The 18845-nt window shown below is 38.1% G+C and overlaps 1 non-coding gene across 1 annotated transcript; it reads left to right on the plus strand.

The window, feature by feature from the left end:
* Positions 1 to 560: 560 nt before the first annotated feature.
* Positions 561 to 663, plus strand: LOC118760103 (U6 spliceosomal RNA). Its single transcript, XR_004996579.2, has one exon. It is a non-coding gene; the product is annotated as a U6 spliceosomal RNA (small nuclear RNA).
* The last annotated feature ends 18182 nt before the right edge of the window (positions 664 to 18845 follow it).

The raw sequence follows: 18845 nt of genomic DNA on the forward strand, positions 1-18845 counted from the left end.
AATAACACAAATGGCCGTTGAAGGAAACATAAAATAACCAAAGCCTTTAGGTCTCAGCTACTTAACCAATTAAACCACAAACATTTACTGTAAGCCCAGCTAACAGACTGTGCAACAGAAAAGAAGCAATCAATAAGAGTGAAAATAATAGTGAATTATTTGATCACCAGCATATGAAAGTTGATGTATGAAATCTACTTCTTGAATTTTTGCTTTTGATATTTTTTCCTAAATTTTAAAATTCCATATGGTGATCTACATTGGTTAATACATGAAAAGAACAAATCATTATATGATTCTCAAATTTATTCAGCTTATTATTTCCATGATGTATTGAAATATTCCAGGAGTTACTATTATGTTAAATCATCTATTGATGATGTGCAAAATGAAGATAGGTAAATTAGAGAGGCATTTAGGAGAGAAGAGTAGGCATTAGTCATTCAATGGAATTGGAAAGAATGAAAACCTTTTGAAAGTGTACTTAAGAAGAAGAGAAAGAGAGAAAAATTGACTACTCCTGTCTACTGGTTCACTCCTTAAGATCTCCAATAGAGTTTTTGCTTTGGCAGCACATATACTAAAATTGTAACGATACAGAGAAGATTAGCACGGCCCCTGCGCAAGGATGACATGCAAATTCGTGAAGCATTCCATATAAAAAAAAAAAAAGGTCTCCAATTGATTAAGACTTGAGTGCGCCAAAGTTGGAGAACAGGAACCCAGTCCAGGTCTTCGTTGATGGGGTCATGAGCAAACTCTTGAACAGTCACCTGCTTCTCCTAGTGTTTTCATTTGCAGGACACTGAAACGGTGGGCTGTGACCAGCCATTGGATCCAGGCACTCTGATATGAAATATGGCATCTTAACTAGTAGGCCAAACAACTGACGCTTAAAAAAAAGAAGAGTATATTTTGTTTTAAAATAAAACAGTATAAGGAAGAATAATGTGAACACTGAGAAACATAAACACCCACACTAAAAAGACAGTACAGTTCTTGAAAATCAATTCTGAATTTGTGAGCCAACGGAGCATTCTGAATAAATTAATAGGGGAATTAATTATTAAAACTAGGCTTTTCAAAAAAGCATTGCAGCAAACTATTATGTAAATTATAATAATTTGTACAAAAGAAACTTCCAATGAAAACTAAAAATGGAGTAAAGTATCAGTTAAATTTCAATGATATTAATATTTGTTCCCTCATTCCATAGTTCTTATGCTGAAATGCTAACTTTCAAGCAATGATTTTAAAGCATTTGGTTTTTTATTTTACTTTTTTTTTATTTCACTATATGACACAGTTCCATAGACTCTGGGATTCCCCCAACCCTCCGCAGACCCTCACCCCCATGTTGAATTCCTCCATATTGTTACAGTAGGACAGCTCATAACCAGTCATGAATCCATCGTTGCGGGCATGGATCATGCAGAGAGTCCAGCATCTTGTTGTCCAGAAAAATTTAACAGTTTCATTGGGAGACCATCCTTGGTCTGAAAGTAGAGCTTGCAGAATATTATCCCCTCCAATGAAAATCCACTGCACAACTTCAACAGCAGGAAGAAACATGGAAATTTACAACATCATGAAGTTAATTGACATGGTATTGAGTGTCCAATATGTTAGAAAATGCAAGTTCTTCACCACATCCTGTAAATACTTCATTGACATCTCAGTTTTAGTTTATACACAACCGGCTGCTATAAACCTTAAACTGGTTATAGGGTACTATTCAGCTGTCTCGTGTCTTTTTTTTTCTTCATATTTATATTTAGCAGCTTATAGTATTCAAACATGATTTTTACTGAACTTTGCAAATTTTAGGATAGTCCAAACAGGCTTACAACTCTAACAATCCATATGTTAACGACTGAGGAGCAGAAGAGTCTTAGGAGGGGAGCACAGAGAAATCTTCAGTACCTTAGTGAGGAGTAACTGATCTTTGTGTCCTACCTAGTAAGGTATATGGGAGTCCAAGTTGACTTTTTCCTGTCTGTTCTAAGCTTTCCTTGTTGGTCTGTTTCTGTCTATCTGATCTAATTTTGGGTCTTTGGAGAGACCCTGATAGTCATTGCAAGAGAGGATGGGGAGCCAAAGTTGGAACTAAGAAAGGACTAGAGAAAGCTCCTCTCCTGAGTCCCAAAGGGAGAGATCCTGACAGCCTCCTAGCAGGAGGTCATATCACAGAGCAGGAGGGGACCCCAGAATGGAACAGGAGGACAGAAGGAGGCTTGTATTCTAACCCCAGGGACTCCTGCTATCTTACCATGGATTATCAGTATGGGTACCAAGGACTATATCCCAATTGCCAAGGAGATCACAGGGAATTGGAGTGCCCTCGCAGGTCAAGAACTCTCAGGTCAACCATTCCCCATTGGATCTCCCACACAGGATGGAAGAAGCCCAGATCCTTCCTCACAGGATCTACTGTCATCGAAACAATAGCCAGGAGCCCCAAGCAGTCCTCAGAAACAGAAGAACAGAAAACATTTGGTCTTTGCAAAGTGATTAAGTGATGGGACTGATTCTCTTCGAAGAGGCTGAAGGATTTCACTTGCTGTCTTGCCACCTGAGGACACAATAAAAAGACCACTGCCCTTACCAGGCACCAACTCTGCCACCAGCTTGCTCCTGAAGGTCTCAGCTTCAGAACTGTGATAGATAAATTTCTGTTGCTGAATCTACTGTATTTTCTTAGGTGATCTCAAACAAAATGGAACACAGTAAATTTCGCTAGCCCAATAAATAGTGGTGCTCAGGGTGCTGAACATTTTGGTATAAAGATGAATGCAGCAGCAAGAGCCCCTGGCATTTATGAACTTATAGACTAGTGGGAGAAGCACAACGTGCTGATCGGTATTATAAAAGAAGTGGAATGATGCATAAATATAATGTGGAGTGAATAATTTGGGATTGGTAATCAGAAACACTTTCTTGGATGCAGTTCCTAATTTGGGTTACCCTATGTTCTGATTCTTACAGAAAGGTTCCTGAAAATCTCCTTATGGTTGTATAAAGAGTGTGATTGGAAAAAAAAGATGATAATCAGTATTTATTTGAGCTCCAGATGTGGAAATCGCACAAGCGTTCTTTAAAACATTGTCCTTTATGCTTAATGCAATACAGAATTTTTCAAAGACAATTAAAACCGGTTAGATTTGAATGGAGATAAATCTCTCCACTTGTTCCATGAATAATAGATTTCTGTGGCTGAGGTAATGACAATGGTACAAAAGTCAGCAGAAGTTTTTCAGTTCTATAGATGACAGGTGATGGGAGACTAACTCAAGATATTGGAAGTTAGAATGCACACCAGAAAAAAATTCGACATTTCATGATTTGAACTTGTATACACATTCATGGGCTGATGGGCTCTGCAGGATTGAGGGAATCAAAATAGTTAAGATCACACACTTGCCGCTGGCCTTCGCAGTTGTGTTATTGTTAATGCCATTCATTAGCCATGGTTATTTAAAGGAAGAGAAATACAACAGTGTGCGTAAGTGCAGCTCACTTTAGCAGTTTGCAGGAGCTGATCTGAACCTGGTTTTGTCACATACCCTTATCAGTTCTCTTGGTTGAGGACCCTTTCGCGGTAGAAAAAACTGACACGTGTAGAATGGGTGAGCATATTTCTTGGAGTAACCAAACAGAGGATCCAGTTTTAGTTGATCTACTTCTTAATTCCATGTTCCTGGATAGGTTTCTTTTTTATACATATTGTGGGAGTTCACCCCTGGATTTCTGACTGCTACCTATTGGATGTGACCGATGGCCTACCTGCCCTTGACCTGAGTGAGGCAGAGCCTTCAGCTGTGTGTGTGGAACATGCCCTGTGACAAGACTGGAGGGTCTAAAGGTGTAGATGTGCCTTTTAACCAGTTAGAGTCCTTGTTGGTGGAAGGACTGTTGGCGACCTCCTTTTTGCCTAGTCTACATAAGTTGTGTTTGCTTTGGATTAAATGAACATTTCTCACCAGTTGTTTCCAGTGATTCTTGCCGCTGAAGAACACCATTGCCTCACCCCTTGGTGACCTCGGGGCCTGCTGGCAGGAAATTCCCCCAAGATATATTTTCTTTTTTCTTCTTTTTCTGTTTTTTTATGATGCTGTTTCATAGACTCAGAGATTTCTCCTCCTTACTACCCCACTGATTTCCCCTATATTGTCATAGTATAGTCTTTCAACAACAGTTACAAGTTTGTCATTCTGCAATCTAAGTATGTCTTTACATTGTAGCTAGAGTCAACAGCAGAAAGTCCAGCACCCAACTGTTAAGATATATCCAACAGTTTCACCGGGAGTCTATCTCACTCAGGAGTATAGTAGGGACTATTTCAAGATAGCAGTGCTAAATATGTATTTCTTGAAATTGTTAACATTGACTTTATAATGAACTCAATCATTTAGTAAATGATTTGGAATAGATCAAATAATAGACAAATCTAAAATATGAGAGATAAGAGAGGATGCAATCAAAATAAGTTTGTTTTTTTGAATCAGACCTCCATTTGTACTAATATTCATACCTACTAAAATACAGAAAATGTTATAAATTGGATGAAAGTCAAAATGAAAAAAAAAAGATAAAGAAAACTAAATGGATCCAAAACTGAGGGAATCACATAATATAAAGGATTAAAAAGCAAATAATTTATATGGAAACAGACAAATGACATTCATAGATAGAGTGGACCACTATTAAGCAATAAAGGTCATGGAGAGTTGAATCAGTAGCTTTGTTTAACTTTTGCCTGTTGCAGGATTTCTCTCATCTGTGGAATCACGGCAAGTTAATCTCAAAGAGGTTGGTAATAGACTGGTGGTTACCAGAGGTTAACAAGCATTGTCAAGGAGGTATGATAGGAAAATCTTGACTTATGGGTTCTAGTTATTGTTAGGAGTAAAAGGTTTTGGTGTTTTAGTGTTTTGTTTTGCTTAGCCATGTGACTATCATAATAATATGTTATATATTTTTCTAAAATAAAAGATATAGAGGAAAGGATTTTGAAAATAAATGATTCAAAAAAAAAAAGAAAAGAAATGATTCATTTGAGGAGTTATGTTTATCCTGACTTGAAAGTTGCAAAATATACAGATGTATCAAAATATTATGTGGTTTACCATAAATATGTACAATTTTGCAAATCATTTCAAGGAATGAAATCCTATTGTTGCTAAAACTCTTCATTTTTGTTTGTGTTTGAAATTTCTGACAGTCCAGACTTATCAAAACATTGCAAAATAAAATCCATTTTTGAGACAAATTAATCCCCCAGGTTGTAACTTAATGCTACATGCCTCCAATCCTTACTCCAATTAGTTATCATTGACTTTAAAAGTTATATGGTTCTTACTTAGTTCCAACTCTGGATCCCCACCCTCTCTTGCAATGACCATCAGGGTTGCTCTGGAGCCCCCCACCCCAAAACATGCACACACACAAACAAATTAGAATAGATAGACAGAGAACAACAAGGAAAGCTTAGAACCAGACAGGAAACGGTCAGCGTGGACTCACACATACCTTACTAGGTAGAACACAAAGAATAGTTACTCCTCACTAAGGTATTGAAGATTTCTCTACACACCCCTCCTAAAATTGTTCTGCACTTCAGCTGTTGGCATATGCCTTGTTAGAGTTATAAACCAGTTTAGATTATCCTAAAATTCGCCAAGTTCAGTAAAATTATGCTTCAACACTATAAACTGCTAAATACTAAAATGAAAATAGACACGAGACAACTGAATAGTACCCTAGAACCATTTTAAGCTGTATAGAATTCAGTTGTATATAAATTAAAATTGAAATGTCAATGAAGTAGTCACAGGATGTGGTTAAGAACTTGCATTTTTAACCATATTGGTCACTCAATACCATGTCAATTAATTCCATAATGTTGTAAACTGTTGTTGATGTTATGTTGGGGCTTTTAATTGATCGGGATGATATTCTGCCAGCTCTACCTTCAGACCAGAGATGGTCTCCCCAAGAAACCATTGAATTTATCTGGACAATAAGATGCTGGACTCTATGCTTGGTACATGCTTGCAGTGAAAGAATCTTGACTGAATTTGAACTGTAATATTGCAGCAAGGTGGAGGACTCCACCATGGGGGGAGGGAGGGAGGGGTGGTAGGAATCCCAGAGCCTATGAAACTGTGTCAATGTAATTAATGTAAAAAAATAAATAAATCTTTAAAAAAACTAAAAGAAAAACCAAAAAAGTTATATAGTTTTTCAGTAGCTAGTGCATACAAGAAATTCTAGTTCTTTATAAAAGTTAATGTGTGCATTTAATATACACTACCCAATAAATAAGGAGAGGAACAATTAAGATCAGAAGTCAATTACCATCAAGGGGCAGAGGGAGGATTTCGTGTATTGTAATGGTAATTACACTTGCACAGTGGTATTCTGTCAAATGATTCTCTTTGTTCAGCTTCCAGAGTGGCTATGATGTCCATGGTAGTCACTACTAATGACAGAGAAAGGAACAACCTGTGCAAACTGCAACACAGCACAGCAGGTCCTCAATTTTCACAAACTTTCAAGCTGTAGTGAATATATCTTAATCCCTGAGACAATCAATAGTCATTCTACATGCCTTTCTAAAACCCATGGATGAACTGAACATTTTAACAGTACACGATGATGTTAATTCCTTTTTTCATTCACCATTGAAACTTTATTTCATTTTGAGATCGTAAGACATATTATTTGAATATTTTTCTGGAATGTAAAATGCCTGTTTGAAATACACAAGGCCTGCAGCGATACGCATCACAAGGTGCTTTAGATTTAATGAATGCTACTAAAGCTGCTAACACTTCTGATATTTTGCAACATTAATTTCACAGACTTTCAGAACTTCAAGACTTCCTTTCATAATTTCATATTAGCAACTTAAATTTTCTTGGCATACACTGAATTTAGATTATATTGGTGCAGAATAAACATTTAATTTAGGTGAGCTCCAAAACGTTTTAATATTTATGGTCCATTTGTTCCTAAATGTTTTTTTTTAACATCTTGTAAAACCTGATATAAGTTCCCAGTGGGTAATAAATAAATGCACACTGAAGAGAGAATGCATTTTAAAGAACTATTGATTGCATTTTCAAAACATTCTTGTTTGCTTTGGACAAACCATGTCAATATTTTTATTGGTATGTAGTTTAAAGAAGACAGAGTTAAATTTTTCCTTCTTTCTTTTCTACCCAATCAATTATTTACTTGGAAGTGGATTGAAATTTACTGTTGTTTATCAGTGTATTTCACTAAGTTTAAGTTCTTCGGGGATGCGATTATATATAAATCCTTAGAGCTTATCACAGTACGTGGTACATTAATTTTTATTACATAATTGATTTTTCTACACATCTATATTGTAAGATATAGTTAAAAATATTGTTCTTCCTTAAGCTGAAGTTGCACTTAGCTTATCCTGTTGACTCTATGCATACGTCACTCTCTGTCTTGTTTTTCTTCTGAGATTTCTAAAACCACATTAAGTTTTCTGCCTCAGGATAAGACTGTCATGCTCCAGTTGAGGCATATTAATTTTCATATTATTAATTACCTGTATTACCTAATCATTTACATCTGACTCCTCTTTTTCTTTGTCTAGATACTCTCGTTTAAGTAAAACTGCCTTAACATTCTGCTTCCTTGTTAGACTTATGCCAAAGAGAAAAGCAACTGCAATATAAAATGCAAAAGCAAAATAGAACAAGTGAACTACCTTCAGTCCCTCATGTTCTTTCACTGAAACCAGATTTATTCTCACGGATGAATATAAGCCACTCCCCGCTGTTGCAGTTCTGGTTAGGCGGTGACTGAACAAAACAAGGATTTTTTAAAACAAGAGTAATTTTTGCAGGCTGTCAATTCTAGAAATGAGTAGGACAATTCAGGTTCTTCCCCCATCGCTACGTGAATCACACTGCTATGTGCATCAGTTCCATGAAGCAAACATTGCTATATAAATACAAGAGAGTTTGTGCACCTTCTCTGCATTGGAGTGACTCAAATATTGTATATGTATTCAGAAGAGAATTTCTAAAGCAGATACTAAACATGAATGGGAATGCAAGGTTTCCTATCAAACACAGTGATATCAAAAGCAAGCAGGAGCAGGTCAGGAATTTTGCCTCAGCAGACAAAGTGGAGGATAGCAACTGTGTGAAAGGCTCTGGCCTTACCGGCCTCTCGGCAGGCAGTGGCTCTGGCGTACGGTAGGAGAGATGCTGAAACACTCTTGGTCCTAGTGGAAATGTTTTGTGGCTTACCAGTGTGAAATGGAGATAACTTCAATTTGAAGCCACTTTTTTTAAGTTTGATTTACTTTTATTGGGAAGGCATATATATATATATAGAGAGAGAGAGAGAAAGAGACAGAGAGAAAGATCTTGCTCCGGCTGTTTCACTCTCAGAAGCCAGGAGATTCTTTCAAGTTTCTCACACGGGTGCAGGGTCCCAAGGCTTTGGGCCATCCTCTGCTGCATTCCCAGGCCGCAAGTAAGGAGCTGGATGGAAAACAGAGCATCCGGGACATGAACCGGTGCCCATATGGGATTCCAGTGCATGAAAGGCGAGGACTCTAGCCACTAGGCTACAGCGCTGGACCCAAATCACTTGTGAGAACAATAATGCTGTACACAATGTCTCTGGCACAGCGTGTAGGTCGTAACATCCAGTAGCATCTCAATTAATACTCTCTTCCTTCATATATCTCATGAAGCATAAAGGGTTCTGGATAAATTTCAAACATTCATCTTGAAAACTGACATTTAAAATTAATTTGACCTCTAAAATTGAAAATCCGAAGGACATGAACTTCAGTTGTTTGGGTAATTACGGTTTATGGGATGAATGTGGGACTTCAAAAAAGTTTGTAGAAAATGCAGATTTTGGAAAAAATTATTTGAAGATTTGGAAAGCTATCTGTTCATTCAATTTCCATGCATTTAAAGATACCCTCAAATCATTAATAGCATTGTCTGACACTCTCAAAAGTATCTGCTGTTACATGATATGGTCACCTTATGAATAAGATATTTTTCACTGAGAATTCATGTATGATTCATAGGACATTTTGGCTATTCTGCAAGGCTGAATTGCGATCAGTTTCCTTGTAGGAATTCTTTGAGTAGCAGCAGAAAACAGCAAGGTCATACCTGGTTAGAAAAGGTGTGCTAATATCAGCAAAGGCCCCAGCTCGAAGGCAGGAGACAGAGACCAAAGCAAACAAATCTCCTAAATCCTGTAGCTGAGTAAACATAGAGACAGAAGAGTAACTCCACTTTTCCTGGTGAAACCATTGCCAGGAGGTGGTTATTATGACTCAGCAAATTAAGCCGTGCCTTCAGATTCTTTTGTCTTATGTTAGGATGGTAACCCAGCTTCCTGGCAATGTGCCTGGGAGATGCAGGTTACAGTCGGGACATCTGAGAAGCAGGTTAGGTTGGACTCCTGGCTCAACCTTGACTGTTGAGGGCTTTTCATGAGTGGCCCTACCAATGTGTGTTATCTCTTCCTCTTTCAGCTTTTCTCTCTCTTGTCTCTGCTTCTCTGTCTCTGTGCCTTAAAAGTAGACTGAAAATAAATGTAAAATTCCTTATTAAAATGAAAACTAGTTTACAATAAGATAAATTATTTATTAAGTAACTAGATGCTTAGTTGGAAAATAAATCTTCACTTTGAAAATCTAGAAAAAATTATGAATCATAAATAGGCTGCTTAATCTTCAGAGAGCTTGACCTGAAAGGCTGACACTAGAAAATGTTGTCCTCTTCCCTTAAAAAAAAATATGTATTAGATGGCCTGGCATTGTGGCAGAGTGGATTAAACCTCTTCCTGTAACGTACACATCCAGTGTAGGTGCAGGAGTGCTTCCCAGCTGCTCCATTGCCAGTCCAGCTGCCTGCTGATGGGCTGGGAAAGCAGCAGAGGATGGCCCATGTCCTTGGGCTCTGCACCCACATAGGAGATCTGGATGAAGTTCTTGGCTCCTGGCTTCAGTCTGGTCCTACCCTGGTTGCTACAACTGTGCAGGGAGTGACCTAGCAGAAATGGATGGAAAATATCTCTTGAGATGTCTACCTTTTTCTATCTCCAGCTTTCTCTGTGTAACTGCCTTTCAAACAAAGCAATAAATCTTCATATATAAGTACATATATGTACACATACATATGCTACTGTTTGGGGAGTATAAGACACACACACACACATTGCAGTTTAGTTTGGGTGGTAAACAGGATCACAGGCTGCTGGGAGCTGTGTGCTGGGGACACAGCAACGTTCCCGTGGAGGGAGAAGGCAGCCAGTGGGAATTTGTGGAGCATAGTGAGGGGATATGATAAACAGAAATGTTTAGCTTTCAAATATTACCTTTTGTTTCAGTAATGCTTTATGTTTTCAGTTTATTCCAACATTTTCTAATTGCTCTCTATTCATGACCTCTTTATGTTAATGGAATTATGGAAATGTACGTGAGTTGAATGAGGTTGAAGGATCATGACATCCACAACCTGGAGACTGGTGTAGTTGATCCACAGGCAGTTACAGGGACAGCCTAAGAATATCTACAAGGCTATAGACCAACAGAAACTGGCCACAAAACAGGTTAAATCAGAGGTGGCCATAGGCCAGGTCTTAGTCATCCTACAGATAATACAGCAATATGTGTTTTTTAAAATGTTTTGTTATTTTTTTATTGATTGATTTAAAAGGCAAAGTTACACACACAAAGAGACAGAGAGAAAAAGAGAGAGAGAGAGAGAGAGAGAGAGAGAGAGAGAGAGAGAGAGAGACTTTTCATCCTTTGGTTCCCTCCCCAAATGGCTGCAATGATTGAAGTCATTGTGCTTGGCTGGAACCAGGATCCAGGAGCGTCTTCTGTGTCTCCCATGGCCGCAGGGGCCCCAGCAGGTGAGTCATTTGCTACTTTCCCAAGCATATTAGCGGGGAGCCGACTCACAGTGGAGCAGCTAGAACACAAAAGAGCACCCTTATGGGATGCTAGTTTAACCTGCCATGACCCAATACCAGGCCCAGTTAACGAACTTATGAATCATCAAACTGTAGGTCACCAATGCGTGGCTTTCAATGAGTTATCTACTCTCCATAACTTTTCATGTGGTATTGAGATAGTAAGAGCAAGCCCTATGGCACAAACTTGTTGAGAAAATCAGACAAGATAATCCACTTAAAGGGCTCAGATCCATGGCTAGCAAATAGCCACAACATTTAAAGTAGCTAGCTGCTGGATTTCAATACTGACAAATCATTTTCAATTCTTTTCATTTTTATATTCAAGTGATGTTTAAATATAAGCCTTCTCTTGTATCACAATTTTTATAGACCTAATTTTAAATAATTAATGGTTTGTTCTATTGAATATTATGCTTAATTAAACAATTTATTTGGCTATTTATGCTGTTTCAGGATTATAATATTTAAAGACATTGGCAAAGCCTGACATTTAAAACTTGATAATACATTTTTATTACATAATCAGAAAAAATATCGATGAATGCCTCTCAAATGTGCCAAAATATGCAAACCTTTTAAGATCATTTATCCACAGACCACTTCCTTGCCAGAAGTGAAGACCAAGTCACGCTATTTAACTGAAGTCGCTACAATTTCCAAGTGAGATTCCAAGGCAAAGTGAGTGGAACAATAAGAAAAAATAGAACTTTCAAAGTTGGGGAATCCTATGAAATTGATTAATAAGGATAAAACTAATTAGAAACATGTCTGTCCCATGTTTTCCCTTTCTTGCTTTTAATACTGCTTTCTGATAAAGCCTGATACCTGTTGCATGCAAGTAAGGAAGTTATTCACAAAGGTTGTAATAAAGTTCCTGTCCTTGATCTAATTGACGTTATATCCATTCACAACGGATCTCCAATTTCTATAATCGATCTCGGTTTGCTCAGGATATCAGATATCAACAATAATAACTACAACTTACATGAGGAGTATTTAGCTGCTATAGCTTCAATTCTATGCTCACCAATATTATGTATTTTTCTACAATTTCAAACCGATTTACATGTCAATCAAAACATATCCAATGTATGCTGTGCTTTTGTACAAACATAAGTATAGTTGTGTTATTTATGGAAAATGTCCATCAAAAACTGATGTTTAAATTTCAAAAAAATTGCACCAAAATAAACTCCTTTTTCCACCAACATGTGAAGTGCCCTCACATTGTTGGCTGACTGTGGAGCTGGAAGCGGAACAATTGACTAACTGATGGACTGAAACTTGTCAGGCGTTTGCTTCTGTGGGACTGGATTCTACAAGGTTGAGCAGTAGTAGAATTAGAAGAGTTGGATCATCTAAAACACATAATAGATATTATATGTAGTGAAAAGATCTCGAACAACAGCATTAACTGACAGCTAAGTCATCACTTGGGGAATATATAAATGGACTGTAAATTAAAATGTGAAAATGAGAGAGGAGAGAAGTGAAATTTAAGCTTTCAATGGGAAAATCCTTCAGCTGAAATGGCCCCTCACTGTTTTAGTTGGATTATTTTGAGGCCCATTGTATTATCTGAAGGAAGCCTATTGAGCAGTGATTGAGTGGCCCTGACCTAGTGCTACACTCCCTTTGCACAAAAAACTTCTCGGCTGTAATACTTGGCGAGGTTATACACTGAAGCCAATTGTGACCCTGAAACAAAATGAAACCACTCACATACTCTGTAAGGTTTTCGTATGACACATTGTATTATATTATAATTTTGAAAGTGTCATTTCTCCTGATGGCTAATTATTAACTTTCAGACAGAGGTTGTGCAAGTTACAATCAAATATCTACTTTATTGAATGCATATGTTGTCAAGAAATATAATTCCACATTAAAGGGCCTCACGGTTTTACTGACACCCAGGTTTCTTTGTTCTGGCTTTGGTCTCCCCTCCTGCTGCTCTTGGCAAATTGAAAAGCCATTTTGTTGAGCTCCGTGCTTCCAAATTCTTTGATGTGCATCACTGTGCAGAATAAACAATCAGGTGATTCTGAGCTCCTCTTCTTGTCACCTCTTCTTTTTATTTTACCTGCATGTCATATGGGGACAGTATCATCTAGCAAGGAAATTGAAACAACTGCACTCAAACATGATGTATCAAGACATTAGCCACACGTTTGTGTTTCAATTCCCAATTTTGACTTGACTGTTATTCAGATATGACCCAGGAATTTGCATGCATAAAGTTAAGAGTTTCTGAGTCTGAAGAACATTTTTGTATGTGATGTGTGTGTGTGTGTGTGTGTGTGTGTGTATTCCAAAAAGTTGATGTGAAATGGAGTTAGGGGATAAGATTATTTTTGCTGCAAACATTTAAAAAATTATGCATATGAAAGGTCTTCAACAAGCTCACAAAATGCATGCTATGGAAAAATTATGCAGGAGTACCAAAATATTTTTGACCAACATAAACTGATCTTTTAATTCAATTGCCATTAATCTTTCAGTGCCCCTCTCTTCTTACTGTGTCTCCCCTCCTCTTTCAAACACACACACACACACACACACACACACACTCACAACACAAAATAAATATGTGCATTGTGCTTGTATGTGTGTGAATATATGCTAAAAATGACAGTTATTCTTCATTAAATCTAGTCCTCAAATTGTTAGTAGATATTTCTCTCTTGTTTCCCTTTTCCATAGCACTTAACACTTTAAAAGATTTATTTATTTTTGTTGGAATGGCAGATTTATAGAGAGAGGGAGATACAGAGAGAAAGATTTTCCATCTGCTGGTTCACTCCCAAAATGGCTGCAACAGCTGGCAAAGCTAGGAGCCAGGAGCTTCTGGCAGACCTCCCATGCAGGTGCAAGGCCCCAAGCTTTGGACTGTCCTGTACTGCTAGCTCAGGCCACAGGCAGAGAGCTAGATGGGAGATTGAGCAGCCAAGACAGAAACCAGCACCCATGTCTGACCCCAGGGCATGCAAGGCAAGGATTTAGCCACTGAGCCATTGTGTCAGGCCCAGCACTTCACATTTTATTGCCAAGATATTTTTCATGCATTAAATTTTCAGCTGCTTAATGGCACAACAAGTATGTTTCTCTATTCCTCTACATAATTCTCTAGAATTAAGTGCTCAATCATAAATAGTATATAATTGCATGTATTAATGAAAGTAGACAAAAATATCTGGTTGATATTTGCCTCTGTTTGCAACCATGCTGTTTGATTATGAAGTAGACAAGAACATAAAAATACACCCTGAATAGTGAATTAGTAGAGTTTTAAAATGATTTATTGTTTTAAAAATACCAGACTGACAGAGAGAGAAAGAGAGAGAGAGAAAGAGAGAGAGAGAGAGAGAGAGAGAGTAATGCTATCTTCTGACCCACGCTCAAGATGGCCACAATAGCCAGGACTGGGAGAGGCTGCAATCTGGAGCTGGAAGCTCCGCATGGGTCTCCATGTGTGTGACAGGGATTCAAACACTTGGGCTGTCAACCACTTTGCTTTCCCACGTGCCTTACATGAATTACAAGTGGAGCAGCTGGAACTTGAACTGACACTCAGACAGGAAATGCAGGCATTACAAGCAGTAGTTAAACCAGTTGGTCAGAAAGCTAGACCATCGATGTTTTACCTTGAAACACAAAATGCAATGACTAACAAAGAAAAGAAAAGCAAAAGCAGTCAGAGCCTTTATAGAGCAATATTAGAAAAACAAAATGAAGAAATTGAACGAGTGAAAACAATCAGGACATAGATTTTACCATTTACCCATGACCCCGATTTCCTAATAAATTATATCATGCAAACTCTCAGCAATGTTAGGGATTTGAGGGTTCTGTTTTCAAGATAAACATGTTTTTGGACACTAACTTTGTCTGTGTTTCATATTAGCTATGAGGTATGAGAGATCCAGAAATCAGATGTGATTTGTAAGGATGAACTAATGGATACAGAAAGGGATCTAGACACTGAATAGTCAGACTACACAGCATGGCTGACAAATGGAGAGATTAGAAAGGACTTTCACCAAATAGGACATTACTGTGCCTTCAGATCACTAAGGCAACTTTATAGGCAAAAGCTTTCCCTCATGCTTTCTCCCCCACAGCCATGGTTCTCAAAAAGAGGGCAAAATTACTCATCCAGGGACATTCTTCATCATGCCAGGACTTCCTCCCTGGCAAAAGGATGTCAAGTTGGCTGAAATACTATCTGCCTTTCCTGACCCTCCAACTTATTTTTCATTTTCCACCTTACACCATTCTTCATATCACTGCTTCTCTAACTGAATTCATTCAGTGATTCTGGAGACATTGTAGCTTATCATCAGTGTAGGTGGATATATGTGTGTGCCCTTGTGATCAATGGATAGAGGCCAGAGATGCTTCTGAATACTAAAATGGCCTTATTGTGAACAGAGCCAAGGGTAGAGAGCTTTGGGTTAGTTATCACCCACATAACCAGTGTCTTCCCTGTGCCTTTTCAAAATGCACAGAGACAAGGATGACCATCTGCAAGCATGTTTGCATTATGCTCAGAGACAGTAACTTAACAGGTCCTGTAAACACAGATGAAATTTCCCAGCTATGCCCATATGGAAATTTTTAAGAGGCTGTATTTCACTGAGATGCCTAAGAGATGAGACCTGAAACGGCATTTACTATCAACCAGCAGTCAAAATGGCAGCTACTGCTCCCTTTGCCAGGAGCCTTGGATTGCGCCTTAGCCTTGGGCCTCTTGCTTTTTGGCAAGCACCCAGCCCAAACATGGTCTATTGTGCTCTCCTGATAACCCAAAGTGGATTTCCCTTTCAACCTTTAGCCAGGTCTGGCTCTGTTCAAAGAACTTATGTGCTAATAGAGTAGATTCTGAACAAGGATGATGAAAACACAATGGAAAGACATAAGGGTGCATAATGAATTCCTCTCCTTAGGATGAAGAACACAAATCAAGTCCATCATTAGGCTATTTATTCTGAATGACTAGGGCTTACCATATAGGGCTAAGTATCAGAGACCAAGTCCATCTCTTTGATGAAAATAGTTGCATCCAAACTGGTAATGTTATTTATGGCGTGGTAATTAACCCATGGCATATTAGAGATAGCAAAATGTTGCAGGAGCCAGAACTGTAGCAAATCAAACTAACCCTCGTCTACTGCTGGCATCGTATATGGGCACTAGTTCAGATCCTGCCTGTTCAACTTCTGACCTGGTTCCCTGATAACGGCCTGGGAAAACACCAGAGGATGGTCCAAGGCTTGGGACCCTGAAACCTTGTGGGAAGCCGCCAAGAAACCCCTGGCTCCTGGCTTTGGACAGGCTGAGCTATGACTGTGGTGGTCATTCGAATGAAACAGTCCATCGAATATCTTTCTATATCTCTCCCCCGTCTCTGCAACTCTAACACTCAATTAAATGTTAAGAAAAAATTGCAGATTTACTATTGTACTTCATTGTAGTTAATATATAATTGCATTTTCGTTATCATTAAGTAAAATGGATAAACAGTATATTACTCCTGCAGAAATTTAAAAAGTTGAGAGCAAAATGGATGAAATAACTTGCTGAAGATCTCAAGACTACATAAATACAAAGCAAGGCCTTACCAAATGGTTTTTCCTTTGCTTTCTCTGTGAAATAAAACTATTTTGCATGACTCACTTAGCAAAGATTTTTGAAAGCAAAACAAAAGCTTGATAGTGGGAAAAGAGAAAATATGCATTTGCAAAATCAGCATAGTGTCAAGCAACAGAGGGCAGAACTTTTTTTTGAAGGTCTGAATCTTAGACCATTTTAAGATTTATTTGTTTTTGTTGGAAAGATATATATATATATATATATACATATATATATATATATGGAATAGAAATATAGAAAGTAATATCTTCATCCACTGAATCTGCAAAAGCTGGAGCTGAGCACATCTGAAACCAGGAGCCAGGAGCTTCATCCGGGTCTCCAATATGCATGCAGGGCCTCAACGCTTTGGGGCACTCACTACTGCTTTCCCAGACCACAAGCAGGAAGCTGGATGGGAAATAGAGCAGCCAGGACATAAACTGGTACCCACATGGAATCCTGGGCATGCAGGGCAAGGATTTAGTCACTAGGCTATTGCACTGGGCCCAGCAGCACAAATTTTACGTCTATTCAGAAGTTGATAAAATTTCAATATGTTGTCTAAATTCTGCAATATCTAAAAGAACTTTTTCCTAGGAAATTTGTTTTTCTTTGTTATTGTCAAATTTAAGTTATTTATATTATTTTCAATATGATAGGATTTTGTTTGCTTCTTTGCTTAAATATTTACTATTTTTTTTTTTGAAACGCAAAGAGTAAAGCACAGAGAGAAAATTTCCATTGTCTGATTCAATCTCACATTTTTGGAAACAACATGTAAAATGAGTTTTCAGAAACTACAATTTGAAAAGACTACTCTGGCTGCTTTATCAATAATTGTGTAGAGGTTTTAAAGCAAAAACAAAAGAAAATGAAGGAAACAAAATACCACACCACTGTGTAGCACTGGGGAGGAAGCTCTTGCAGTAACTGGAGACAGACAACGGAATGTAGAAAAATATAAAGATGAGTCAGGAGATTGTATCCAAAATTATTTTATGAACAGGAGGAAGGAATTCTGGATGACTCTTACTTAACCCTATCAGGGGTGAGAAAAATCCTGAAGTTCCAGGGAAGTGTGCCCTATTGGAAGTATCTTCAGTGGTACAAACACATGTCCTAAATGTGCTTATGGAAGCATCAAGGAAATGTGATTGGTTGCTATGTTGGGGGTAAAAATTTAACAAGTTTTGATAACCAGTTGGATGTGGGAGATAGGACTGGAAGAAAAATCACAGCTTTCCTTTCTTTCTTGGTTTCAAATTGCTAACTAAACTGAAACTCCAAGCAATGGCTTATGCAAAGAATAATAAAAATGAGAGTATTAAAATTTGTAGAAAAGATTCTGATATAAGGTATTCAGCTGGAAATGAATAGGCGTTTGAAACTCATGGAACCTTTCAGGATGAATATTTATTGATGCTGATGTGAGACTGAAAGTGCTGGGACGTGCAGAGATCCCAATAGATAGAAAGCAATTAAGTGGTGATACTTTCAAAATATTGTAACAGAGAGAGCTGTCGGAGGGATATGGCAGAGAATTATTTTACACAAGAAGTATCTTCATGTAGATCAGTTTCAGCTTTGGCACTAAACAGAAAATTTTTTTTCCCAGCAGGAAGAAGTATAAGATGCTTTTAGGTCTTCCCTACTCTCCAACTGCCCCCAAAGAATTGAAAGTTGGAGTGAGCAGACATAACTTGTAAAGAAACTGCATGCTTCATGTTAAGACACAGTGATGTGTCTCACCAGCGCAGACATCAAATTCTCAGCTTGTATGTCCTGTGCTGTGGAGATGCCCCTTGGTAAGATAGCCAATCAGAGGCTGTTGCTAATAGATTGACCTACTCAATTCAACTGAAATTTTAAAGTTTTCTGTCATGCACAAGGGCTCAAAAGTGAGGAAGTGGGGCTTTCACAACTTATAAAACACATCAGCAACAACCCTGGGACACCCTTGGGCCAAGGAATTTAGCCAAAGACAACATGGTAACTGAGAACATGGAAAAGCCAAGGCATGACTGCCAGGGATGCCCACCAAAGCAAACTGTCCATATGGAACTGTATCTAGGAGTGTTGTGGCTTTTAACAGTATGAGTCCAACATCTAAGGTTGCTCAAGATCCTTAAGGACAGATGAGTTTCTAAGTTCATCATGTCAAGAGTGGGAACATACCTTATGCCAAGACCAAACAGCCATGAAAAGGGGGCTGA

Source organism: Ochotona princeps, chromosome 11 (assembly GCF_030435755.1).
Source record: "Ochotona princeps isolate mOchPri1 chromosome 11, mOchPri1.hap1, whole genome shotgun sequence".
Lineage (NCBI taxonomy): Eukaryota > Metazoa > Chordata > Mammalia > Lagomorpha > Ochotonidae > Ochotona > Ochotona princeps.